Genomic DNA, 11,120 nt, shown 5'->3' on the forward strand with positions numbered 1-11,120 from the left:
CGCGCGGGCAGGCGCGGGGGTGGGGGGGGGGATTGGTGGGAGTTGAGAACGAGAATAGAGATGAAGGCTCAAATCACCCTTTCTAGTGGCCAATCCATAGGCCTTTATGTAGAAGACAATATATATATATATATATATATATATATATATATCTTTTAAAATATAAAAGGACATAATAATAAATTTATTAAAATAATTCTCTTCCCTTTCTTTTCCCAAACATAATTATTTTCCTTCCCTTTTGTTTCCATTCATTAATCAACCAAACACTATAGGAGATTTAAATTATTGTTCTCTTCCCTTCCCTTCCTTTTCGCTTCTAACTAATGTTATCCTCCTTCTTCAAACCCACCATACCAAACGTAGCCTTAGTTTTCCAAGCTGATTTTGATTTTTCATCTTTTCTTCTGCAATATCTGCATCACTGTAAAATGAAAAAGTGAGCTGCCTTATCTTATCTAAATATCCCAGCTAAATGGGGTCTTGATCTGTGTAAATGGTATAAAATTGTGAAAGGCGGAAGCTAGTAGCAGTAACTTGGTCAAAATATGCACACATACATAAATTTGCATGCAAATGGCCTCAACAGAGCCGAGCTCAAGCTCGTCAAAAAAATGTCGAGCGAAAAACACTTCCGATAGAATTCGAACACTATTAATTTACTGATAAGTGAACACCGCCCATCTTAAAGGAACTATGTCATGGAACCACACCCGTGCGGTTCCTTAAGAACACGTATTTCCACTATAACGATGGTTACTCCTTAAGTATATTCACGATTGCTATTACTTCCTAGAAGATGTAAGTATATGTTCTATTATGAGTTTATTTATTCAGATTTTAGGCTAAGAATAGTAATTTATTTTATTTTGCAGATTCTTACATCGTAATAAATTTGAATAGTGATCCATACGAAAAGTTGAGACATTATCTTGGGATCAGAGCATATAAAATTATGGTACTTAATATCTATTCATGTGTTTGTGTTCTGTAGTTATTTATGAAATTAATTCATTAATTCAATTTTAATTTATTCATTACAGGGAGATGTCTAATATTATATTTTTGCAAGTCCTCGATCAATAAGCAAACCGGGTAAGTTTCCTTTGTATTTTCGAGATTTTAGAAGCAACCAAACCACAAATTTTGTTGAGTGTTAACTTCAGATTCAAAAGTTGCAGAATATCAATTTCGATTTAGTGGAGGATTTTGTGGAATGCATCTATCTTGTAGGAGATTAATTCATGAATGCATAAATCTTGGTTTTGTGGAATTAACCCTAGGTTTTTTACACTTTACCAACTGCAAGCTTTGTTTGCTAGTCTTACCTAACTTGTTAAATGATTATTTAAAATTTGGCTAAGTTAGCAAGTACTCCTAACATGCCTAAGAATATTTAGACAATAATTCTATAATATACTTAACAATGTGTTGCTTAACCTTTTTTTACCCCCTCAATTCATTGGTTCATATGCTAGTCCTATTTTCATTGCATTTCATATATGTATCCTTCTTGAAGGACTTTTGATTATGAGAAACAATGGGCTCTTGAAGGACTTTGTTACCATGAAATATTAATAACAACAGTTACACCTTTATCTTGTTCAACATGGTTCATTAAGCAATCAATTCATAATACGCTTTTAAACTTGATTTCTAACAGAACCGGCTTGATCTTACCAAGTTGAGTCCACATAGGTTCAGCCCAAAAGATTTGCCACCAGAGCAAACCATTATTTCAGTCTGCTTGAATTAGAATTATGGCTAGTGTGTTCCAATCGACTTCTCAGTATCCGATGCTATAGCCTTTAGAAAAAAGATATGGAAGATCACAACAGAATTTTAATTTGTATACACTGACGCATAATTACCCAAAGAAAATGCGTAATTCGATTATCACTACTTGATCAATCCTTGGCATTTCATTCCATATAAGAAAGAACCACAGATTATTGTTAATGCAAATGAAGAAATAACATATAATTGATGTTTTATTCTTATCCCAAAATTTGAACGTAAAATATGCCCCCACACATCTACATTTGTACTGTTCAAAGTTTTAACTTAGAATATATACCATTCTCTTATTTATTTATTTTTTCCCACATATTTTGAAAGAAAACATTCAAACTATATTCCTCAATTCTCAATTAAATATCACATTGGCCACCTGCAACATATGGTATTTGACCAATCAAATAAAGACGTTCTGACAAGCATTAGTCTTTGCTCATATATATATTTTTTTATTCAGGTTTTGCAAGAGTTCTTCAAATTCTTCTACTTTCTTTTATTATTATTTGATGCTAGGATAAGTTTTCTAAATTTTTTATTTTTTATTTTTTTTTTCAAAAATAAGTTGTTCTAATTTGAATGCAAATAATTTTGCCGAGAAACAGTTTTTGACCTTTTTAATACAGGTTTACTTTTTGCAAGGGGAGAAGCAAATTGGATGAGTAGTGTCGGAAAAGAGTAAGTTGTTTTGTGTTTATTTTTTTATTTTCTGTTTCATTTTTATTTAAACAAGATGAAGGTCATTTCAATAAGTTTGTAGCGGTTAATATACATGACGTCAAGGGATTGACTGCAACTTTTTGACACTTTTAAATGGTGATTTGCAATAGTTTAATGGTATGATTTACTCTACTTTGTGCCATGTTTAAAATATTGACCCGTGTGGGAAAAAAGTCTAAAAATCCCAATAAAGGTTGAGAGTTAAAGATTAGACATTAAAGTGAGCTTATTGCCCTTTTAGTTGAGAGGTGTTTTGTTCAAGGGATTCCAAATAATTTTTCTTCTTCCCATTACCTTATTTTTGTTCAAGGGATTCCATATATAACCAATTTCACTCAAAAATCCTAAATTACTCTATAGCCCCAAATTTATTCATCTTGATTTTTTTTCAAACCCTTATTTATTCAAGTAAATTACTTTATAATTGCTTTTTTATTTTGATTTTCAGTGAGATCTGTGGCATTGGAAATATTGCGGACAGCCTGACCTTGTCAAGCAGTGGAATCGCGGCAATGCAGGTTAGTGCATGTTCATTAGTTAATGATTTGATAATCTTTTGGGTGATTGATTATGAGTTGAATGCCTCGAATTATCTTTATAAGAAGCAATTTAAATGTTGGCTTGTGTAATAACTCGAGTGGTATATTTGATTTGATTATAAATATGGCTGGTCTCATATATTAATATGTAAAATATATTTGTTATGATCCTATACCAGTAACATACGTAGTTCCTTCTATTGTCTCTCTGTCCTACTTTTGATCTTTAGTTGCTGGTAAATGCTAAAGTTGTTAATCCATGATTTTTTTTTTTTCTCAAGCAACAAAAGTTCCTTTTCATCTTTGGTGATTGTATAGCAGATGGGTTGTGACATAAAACTAATCGAAAATAAAGTAGATCATTATCTATCTACTTATCTAAAAGTTAAAAACCAATCTCCTGTCCATATTTAAATAAACTGGAGAAAAAAAATTTAGATTGGCCAAAAAATTAAATGCAAATACTGTGAAATATACTCAAGTACATATTTTATTCGAGAAAATATCTTCAGCAACCTTTTGTAAAAGGAGCTGTGCAGTCACATCCAAAATCTCAGAAATATATAACTCGTAGAGTTCAAGATTCAAAGATTTGTTCCTATAGAGCTATGCAAAACTCGGCTTCACAGCGGTAGGCGTCCACATAATAGCGTTTCACAGACTCGACACGAGCAACCAGGTAAGGCTCTCCTCCATCAGACAAAGGCTCATCATCATGTCTCTCAACTGTGAATATAGTGCAAATGGCAGTTACATGAATAGAAGCCCAGAACAAGCAAAGTTTACCGCCTCCTATATGAAACAAATGGGCAGCAGGTTCGTAGTCATTACAATCAGGCCGGAAACTATCCTTGCACTTCTCAAAGCCCTTGACTGGGGAGGTAAACCGTTTACGCTTCAACAAGTCATACCCATAGACATTGCAACCAATGCAGCAGTAAAGAACACCGTCCACAGCCGCTCCCATAACTCCCGTCCCGGACCAGCCTTTACCAAACCTTTCGTCGAACAGGCCCCGTGCCCTTGGGTCTATATTGTAGGAGAGGAAGACCTTTGTATTCCGGGGATGAATCAGAATGTGCCTGTTGCCACAATCATCAGAGAGAAGTGCGTGCGCAGACTCCAGCATACTGGGCAGGTCCTCCAGAGGAGGTTCTGGCAACTCTTCCCACCTATCCAATGTGGGAACGAGAACCTCTGCGTACGGCAGCTGCTGCTTGTAACCTAAGTGGTTTATGTCCACGCCCCCCAAAGAGTTTTATGTCCACGCTCCCAAAGACGTACATTTTGCCATGGACTACGATGACTGAGGGCTCACATCGGGCCCTTATCATGGAAGGTCCTTCCTTCCAACCCTGGTGGGGGTGAGCAGTATCATAATAGAAGACAGTATTGTAATATCCTAATTTTAAAAAGATAGTCTCGGTATTTATTTATTTATTTTAATTATATTTTTAATTATTTAATTGATTATTTGACTAATTGCTTATGTGTTTAATTGAATTAAGTATTACTTAATTATTTGATTATGTGTCTATGTATTATTTGTATTTATCTATGTGTTAATTGTTTAATTAGATTATGTGCTTAAATGGTGTTTTGAATAATTGTAAATTAAATATTTTCTTTTCTTTTATTATTTTATTTTATTTTTCTTTTATGGTTATGGTTAGTAGTAATGGGTCAACCAATTGGTTCCCATGGACTACCCATGGATAGTTGTGTATGTATATATATAGATATATATTGTATACATATATAAAAAGAAAAGTAATTTATTAATTACTTTTATGGTAACTTGGGTAGTAATATTTAATCTGATGTATATGTTTTATATTTAAATAATAAAAATATACGTAGATTTGATACGTGTTATATTTTAAGTTACCTCATAATATTATGCTAATTTTAAGTATTATTGGATAATCCATTAATAAATAATGAAATGTGTATAATTTATTTATTTAATAAACATATACATAAATTATATACATAACATATTTTACTTACCTTTTTAATATATATAAAAAGGAAAGTAATTTATTAATTACTTTTATGCTAACTTGGGTAGTAATATTTAATCTGATTTATATATTTTATATTTAAATAATAAAAATATACTTAGATTTGATACCTGTTATGTTTTAAGTTACTTTATAATATTATGGTAACTTTAGTATTATTGGATAATCCATTAATTAATAATGGGATCGGTATAATTTATTTATTTAATAAAGATATACATAAATTATATACTTAACATATTTTACTTGCCTTTTTAATATTTTAATATATATATTTTTTAAGTTAACTTGGATTGAGAAAAGGGTTAGGGTTATTTTATTTAGCCTATAAATATATAGCTATATGTTGTGGTAACTTTAATATTATTGGATAATCCATTAATTAATAATGGGATCGGTATAATTTATTTATTTAATAAAGATATACATAAATTATATACTTAACATATTTTACTTGCCTTTTTAATATTTTAATATATATATTTTTTAAGTTAACTTGGATTGAGAAAAGGGTTAGGGTTATTTTATTTAGCCTATAAATATATAGCTATATGTTGTAAAAGGAGGTTAAAAATATTCACGTGATATATTCTAGAGAGAGAGAGTTAGAGAGGGAAAGAGGAAGAAAAAAAAAACCCTGTAGAGAGAGATCAAGGAAGAAGAAGTTTAACTTTCGATCCGAAAGTTTAAAGCAAGTTCTTCTTCTATCTCTTTCCCTTTGATTCGTGTTTCTGTACATGCCTAGGAAATTCCAGGATTTATTAAACATATAAAATTAAATAATTATGCATGTTTAATTAGATTAGAATATAGGTTTTATAAATTTTGTTCATATCTGTTCTTGTGTTATGAATTGACAAATGCATAATTTTGATTTGATTTTCGGTGTCAATTTTTACATGTTTAAATTATGTATTTTTCATATTTGTGTAATGATGGAACGTAGAAACATGCCTAGGATTCCTGAACATTAAATAGGAACTAGGTTTGGGTTTAAATAAATTTAAATAGACTCAGTCATAATGATGCTTGCTATTTAAATGTTTTAAACAAACGAATGAATTTAATCTTTTAATATATTTTAGCAATTGAGATTAAATGTGTAGGATGAATTGGATATGAAGAATACTTATTTGACGGTATAATAAAATATCATCATATATATATGAATCAGTTTATGTAGGACATATGATATAGGAAGCTTAAATAAATAATAAGTCATTCCTATTTTGTAATAACTTGATATCATATTATCATAGTTATTTCTGGATTGTTTGATATATTTCCTTAATCGTTACATTAATTGTTGGAACCGGTATGGGACGGTGGCATTCTAGGGACGGATTAACTTATCAGTTAAGTCCTACCTATTTTATATAAGGGAATGAATTAACTAAAATGTTAAGTCCTACTTATATTCAAGTCAGATCAGCTGAACAAGTTGAATGACTTATGGAAGATTAATTTATTATATAAGGGAATGGATTAACTAAAATGTTAAGTCCTACTTATATTAAAGTCAGATCAGTTGAACAAGTTGAATGACTTATGAAGGATTAATTTATACTAAATAGGATGGTTACTAGATTTTATATATATAAGTATGGTGCCATGATATGAGCTTGTGTACCCTGATAAGTTTAGGTACTCATGCCCACTATATGTGCGTTTTGCATGTTGCCTACTATTCAGGTTGAGACAACCCTATAGTCTAGTGAAGTTCCTTTAGTGTGTATATATATATATACGGACTACTAGTTATTGTTGGATCGATTAGGATGTATACGTATATCGGATCTCTGTTTAGACTGTAGTAGAGTAGAACTTGTTTGTGGGTTTGACCCACCATTATTTTTCAGGAGTTCGTTAGGAGTAGAGGTTATTCGTGCTGAGCGGGGATCAGTCTACTTCATTCTTCCGATACTGCATAGGAGTTCCTTTATGATTCAGTTTCCTGATTTAGACAGTTATTACTGTCATTTGTTTAGTTTGGATTTTCTAGGAATCCACACAGTATGGATTCCCGAGTTGTATTTTGGAGGATCAGTTGTATCAGAAGAGTTTATTAATTAATGAAAATATATTATGAGATTTATTATTAGATTATCATTTTAGTTTCTTGTCAGCATTTTATTTATTCTTCTTTATGCTTTTTGTACTCTGTGTTCGTTTATTGCCGATTTGTTTTTGATATCTTCAGGTATTCGGGTATGGGTCTGGCCAACCCGCATTCAGGAGGAGGGTTTGGATAGGCTCTTGAGTCATGCCTGACCACCATCTGTAATAAAAGATCCTTTGGAGGACTGGTAACTTGTCAGTGGTATAACCACATTGGAAATCCCATTTCCAAATCCAAGGGATTCCAAATTCAGTGAAGAATAATAGGGTGGATCTCCCTACAGGAATATTATCCTGTCCTCGTAATTGAGGATGAAATTGTTGCCATGGCAAATATAATTTGCTAATTGATTCAGGCAACATATCCAGATCAGGGCCAAATATAGCCCACCAGGGTATAACCCAGTTTGGGAAATCAGTCTTAACTGATTGAGGACATATCTTGAAGAACCAAGAATGTCTATGCTTCGGATTTTGATAAAAGAACGAATATGTCCAAGCTGAGATATAATCCCAATAATTGTAACTGTGACCATAGGATATTTTCCTTGGCAAATTGGGATTTAATCCCCAGTCACTAGGCCGTATAAGCCTCTTAAAGATAGCTTTACTATAAGTAAGAGGACTATCTTTGGAATTCGGAAATTGCTTCGTGTGGTTTATCTCCACAGAGGAAGTTTCAGTAAGAATGGCTTCATAGATATATCTATGGCGACCATCCGGTGCAGCATATTGTTGAGTTTGGAAATATCTGGATTTTACTTCCCAAGGATCTGGCATCCATTGCTCATCTTGAGAATCCAGTACCAATACTGTTTGAATATACCTCTGATTAGGTATCCATGGAGTTTCTTGTTCAAGAACCTCTTTCATGGTAGGTTTCTGTCGTTGTTGCTGAGAACTACTGCTTCCTTTAGAAGGAGTGGTGAGCAGATCAGCAACATGCTCCAGATATGGAAACTGATCATCAGTGAGTGGTATAACCACTTTGGCCTTAGCCTTGTTTTTGCCACGAGCCTTTGGAGTATTACCCCGGCCCTGCCCATGGGGGGGCTGATTCATGAGCCCTGCAAAAATTCACGAGTTAGAAAATCCGGTAAAGAATTAGAACTGCCTTTAATATATTCAATAGAAAAATCAAAAGCAGATAAATCAGCTTGCCAACCAGCAAATATCTGTTTGGAAACTAAATTTTTGACATCTTTTTCCAGTACTTGTTTAGCAGCACTACAATCAATGCGTAACAAGAATTTCTGATTGATTAAATCATCTTGGAATTTGTAAATGCATTTAACCAAGGAAAGGATTTCCTTTTTTATGGTTGAATAATTTAATTGTGCATTTTTCCAAGTTCCTGAAGTGAAGCGAACCAGCTCCTCTGTTCCTGTGTTTGGATTTTTCTGTTTAAGAATACCACCGTATCCAATATTGGAGGCATCTGTTTCCACAATTTTGAACCATGAAGAATTGGCTAGAGCTAAGCAAGGAATGTGTTTGGCTCTTAGTTTAATCTTCTGGACTGCCTTGGTGTGATCCAAAGTCCATGGGGAAGGAGATTTCCTTAACCTGGTGTACAAAATTGCTGTATCATGTGCAAGATTTTTGTAGTGGCTGCGAATATAATTCAAGCTACCCAGAAATCTTTGAAGTTGAGTTTTATCTTTGATTTCATCTGGAAATTTAGAAGCAAACTCAATACTGCGATCAATAGGTCTAATTTTCCCATCACAAATTTCATGACCAAGAAATCTGACCTTTGTTAGAAACAGTTTTAGTTTAGGAGCAGAAACAACTAAACCACTTCGGTAAATTACATCTTTGAAAATTTTCAAGTGTTTATAATGCTGATCTATTGATGTTGAGTATATAAGAATATCATCAATATAAACAATAGAAAATTCAGTGAAAGGATTAAATATGTCATTCAAAATATGTTGAAATTCTGAAGGAGCATTTTTTAACCCAAATGGCATTACTGTCCATTCATACTGTCCGAAAGGTACGCAAAAAGCTGTCTTGTACCTGTCTTCTTCTGCAATTTGTACCTGGTAATATCCAGATTTAAGATCGAATTTAGAAAAGATCACAGCAGATTGTAACCTATCTAGAAGATCTTTGATGTTGGGAATTGGGTATCGGATCCAACTTAAAGTAAGATTAAGTGGTCGATAATCAATAACCAATCGAGGAATTCCTCGTTCTTTTTCAGCATTTTTATTGACATAAAAAGCTCTGCAACTCCAGGGGGAGTGGCTAGTAGTGACAAGCTTTTTGGCCATTAAAGAGCTGATTTCAGCCTTACATAATTCCAAGTAGTCAGCCTTCATGTGGCTGGGACTAGCTTTTGAAGGAATCATGCTATCGGTAAACCCCTTGATATAGGGTAAAGAAACAATATGCTTCTTTCTGGCCCAAAAAGCATTAGGAATCTCACTACAGATTTCTTTTAAAAAGTGTTGCCGTAGTGACTCAATTTTCTGTTGCTCTTTGGGTTGTACCAATCTTTGATTAATTGCTAAGGAGGATACCTCCTGTTGCAAATAATTCAGTTGCTTTTCCTTAAAGATAATATTATCTTTAAGGGCATTGATATGCTTATTTACTGGTGGGGTCAAGAACTGAAAAGTTATTGACTGACCATGTAGAGTAGAGCATATTCCATGAGAATCAATTTTCTCAATTGGCATAATCAAGGCTAAAAAGGGAGTGCCCAAAATAACCTGTTGTGCCAAGTTTCTGATGAGTAAGAAAGTAGATGGGATACAAATACCTTCTTTACAAATGAACACATGATTAAGTTTATACTTAATCTGCATCTTACCTCCACTTGCACTGGTAAGACCTTGAGTGGTTTTCTCAAAATATTGAGTAGGAACCAATCCTTCCTGGATGCAGTTCATGTCTGCACCACTATCAACTAAAGCAATTGCATTAGTGAGAGTGTATTCCTGATTAATTACCAAATTGATAGTAATATACCATTTTTGGTAAGTAACTTGATTCAAGAGTTGAAGATAAGTAGTACCTTCTTCTGATTGAGGAGCTTCCTCCTTGGATGAGGAAGATGGAATTGCAGATTTTGCTTTTAAAAGAGTAATTTCCAAATCCATCTTAGTTTGTCTAGACTTCAATTGGCGAATTTCTTCTTTTAAAAGATTAATCTCCATTTTAAGATCAGGGAGATTAGCAGGACGAGAATTTTGTCCTTGTTGTTCTAATCTGCTTAGAACTTCTTTCATGCTGTAATGATTTTCTGCTCTCAGAAAATCTGGATTATCCGTATCCTCCGTAGATCTTGCCAAAGCAGAACCTATTTCAAAGACTTTCATCTTGATTTGAGGATCATGGATATGATCTATAAGATCCAATAAGGATTGTTGAGTTGAAGTTAAAACATTTAAGCTTAACCCATTCATCTCAACAATTGCCTTGTAATAATCATCATGGGAAGGATTACAGGAACATCTAGGATTTTCAATCTCTGCTTCAGAGGAAGAAGAAGACTGTAATTCCATGACAACATCTCCGTAATCACTTGATGATTCTGGTTCGGAAGAACTAGTATTAAGTAATAATTTACTTAATTGAAGTCTCAGTTCCTCTTCTATGTGAAGACTACTAAGCTTTTCCTTAGTTCTACACTTGTTTGCATAGTGGCCTATACGTCCACATTTGAAACATTTAGCCTCAGCCTTGGGCTTTCCTTTACCCTTTGCTTTAGGAGTATATCTCCTTTTAGGCTTAGTATTCTGTCTAGAATTATCCTTTTCCTTTGAATAATTCTTTCTTTTGGAATACTTCCTTTTATAAGGTTTTTCAACCTTATTTCTTTTCCTAGGTTTAGGATAAGATAAGGGAGTCTGATAGGCAAATTGATCACAAAATTCACCTACTTCCTTTCGACCAGTTAATCTTTGGGATTTTA

This window comes from Cornus florida, unplaced genomic scaffold, assembly GCF_030987335.1.
Source record: "Cornus florida cultivar Cherokee Brave unplaced genomic scaffold, ASM3098733v1 CherokeeBrave_3.0.0_Hap2_Chr02, whole genome shotgun sequence".
NCBI lineage: Eukaryota > Viridiplantae > Streptophyta > Magnoliopsida > Cornales > Cornaceae > Cornus > Cornus florida.